A 2,870-nucleotide genomic window follows, 5' to 3' on the forward strand; every position below is an offset into this window, starting at 1 on the left:
TTCAGGTCCAAGTCCACCAGCAGCATGGGTACCCTGGATTTCTGATGGCACTTGACTCTGCTGCACACTTGGCTCCTTACTTGTATTTTCATCCTCATCATTGTCTTCTTGGTCATCACTGAGGAAACTAAGATCTGCCGAAGTCAGCTCAGTTGTAGATTCTTTGGGTTGACAAAGTTGAGGGTAACAAGGCTCATCAATTTTTAAATCAGAATCATAGAGAATCATAGAATTGTAGATTTGGGAATCACTCGAGAGGTCATCCTGAAAATTAAAGTATATTTAGGTCACATTTCACACAAGCCAAAACAGTTTTTAAAAAGATCAGTCCCACATCCTCAGCTGAGACCTTTCATCAGGTCCTGACATGCTCCCCAATCTCCAATGGTCTGAAAATGGAAGACTTGAACCTTTGAACTTAAACAAATGGTCAACAGACAATGAAACATTTTTAAAATTTATCCCTATCCACCAAGGACAAAAGGATGACCTGTGAGCTCTCCTGACCACTACACTGGTTCAGAGCATGTTGCTGCACAAGATTGATCCAGAGTATTCCAGATGTGTTACCCCAGTTTGCAATAAACTGTCGATCTCAACTAGTAAAGGGTGGTAGACATAACAGAACTTTAAAAAAAAAATCAGCACACAAGGCTGAGGAAAGGATAAATTTATTATAAAGCAACACTATGGTTTGGCTCTTGGGAATTGCACCATCTTCCATTAAATAGTCTTCTGAGACTCAGAAGTTTCACAAATAAGTAGATATTTGATTAAACTACTAGCATGTGACATCCCAATAAAGAATCAACATGAACTTTTCAACAGAACACACAATTGAAATGTTAACAGTTTATTTTTCAAAAAACTTGTTGCCAATCAGAACATGTCCAGTTTTTATTTCAGCATCTGTATTACTCTGCTTTTGTACAAGGGAAGGATTCTACACTGTTGCATTGTGGGAAGTTGAGAGAGAAAATATGCCTCTTTTGTACTATTCAGAAACAACATCAACATTCAAGATTAGATCAGAAACCTGGATGAAGAATGAGTGGATGGCAGTTTTGAGTAGTGATTAAGAAAGATTTAAATGTGTTTTCTTATGATGGTGGATAAATACTTAGGTGGCCTATCTCAATACTGAAATTTCTCACTGATTCAGTGAACGGAGAAAGCTTCCCTTTAAAGTTTTTCACGAGTTTACAAATACATTGAATATGACAAGAGTAATGTGTGTTAGTTTTACCAATCATTCAGGTGAATTTCACAATGCTATTAACATCAGGGCTCTCTGATGTCATTGGAAAGGAAGCCTTCATCCGTTCCAGTACTGGACTGTTTGTTTTTTGAAAAAAACATCACAAATGATTCTCACAGACTGAACAGTATTGAAGAAGCTTAGCACACAGTACCAATGACATACCAGATATCTTTATGCCTAATTAGGCCTGCTAGATTTCTTCCTGTGCTAGAACCAATTTAGTTGCAAAGATTTGAATGGCATGGGAAATTTTCTAAAATAAGACAATCCTTCCGCACTGTAACATTTCATAAATCCAATGGCAGAGCCCAGTACGCACTAAATTGAGTAAATTTTTATTTTAAAAGCAAATCAAATCAGTCTTGACAAAAAATAATAGCTAGTCCAATCACAGTCTATATGCCACTCTGCATCTATGTTTTTTATTCCCCCCAATAGTAGTGCATTCTGTATTTCTAGTTGGAAATTCTGATCCTGGTTTCTTCACAAAAACAAAGCTGAACTGAAATCAACACAGTTCCCTGGAATACAGAATAGTCAGGGCAAGTTAAACCACATCCTCTCTGCAGCAATGTATTGCGTTATGACATTTAACAATGCCCAGCAACAAAGCCAGGTACTTTGACAGCTGCAGTGACCTTTTTTTTGAAATGGGGTTGGGGGGAGGGTGGAGTTGTTGGTAGGCAAACTAAGTGTAGGGTTAGGATGAGGTTACTTAAGGAGTTAGCATATTGAATAGATAGATTGTCATCTAAATTATAGAGAGCTTAAGGTAAGTGTTGGGGGAAAAGGGGTGGTGGGGCATTATAGGGCCAGTAATAAAAGGGAGATGATGATGGGGCCAGTGGTTGACTGCTCCAACAACTCCCTGGCCATCAATATATCTATTGAAACAATACCACTGTTCCAGCTGAAGACAATGTCATAGGGTTTGTGGAAAGGAGATACTAATCACAGTATACAAAGAGATTTGAATTGAGATATATTGCACATATCAACACAGGCTACTCAGATTTAAAAAATTAATGACAAGCATTAAAGACAACAAGGGGAGGCGTATCGAATTTTGTTTTCTGTTTGCCTCCTCTGTCCACAATGAAGGTTTTATTTTAAAAAAACTTTCTTCTGCCTTTTAAGAAATATACATGGTATACATGCTCAATCCCTGTTTGTAAAGTCCAATTCAAATTGACTCACAGGAAATTCTTCAGGATCAGACAAGGTTAGGTTTACTGTTGCATTCAAAGCCCACGAGAATGGTTTGAAACTCATGTTCACACACATCCAAAAGAAAAAAAAAGTGGAAATGAGAGGAGTCACAAATTACTTAAAATTAAAAATTTAGGAATTAGCTCACATCATCATGAGTCCAGTAAAGCTCCTTTTAGTTGACAGTGCACACAAGTCCATTTCACAAAACAAATGTGATTGTACACCTGAAACAGTTTTGGGCTTCTTATTTAAGCAAATACTTATATTAGCATTGGAGGCAGGGCAGAGAAGGTTCACTAAGTTGATATGGAGAGATATTTCTATTTGGAGAGGTTGAGCAGTTTGGCAGTATACTCATTAGTTTAGAAGATTGACAGGGGACCTTACGAAAATATAC

The sequence above is a fragment of the Stegostoma tigrinum genome, chromosome 10, assembly GCF_030684315.1.
Source record: "Stegostoma tigrinum isolate sSteTig4 chromosome 10, sSteTig4.hap1, whole genome shotgun sequence".
NCBI classification, from domain to species: domain Eukaryota; kingdom Metazoa; phylum Chordata; class Chondrichthyes; order Orectolobiformes; family Stegostomatidae; genus Stegostoma; species Stegostoma tigrinum.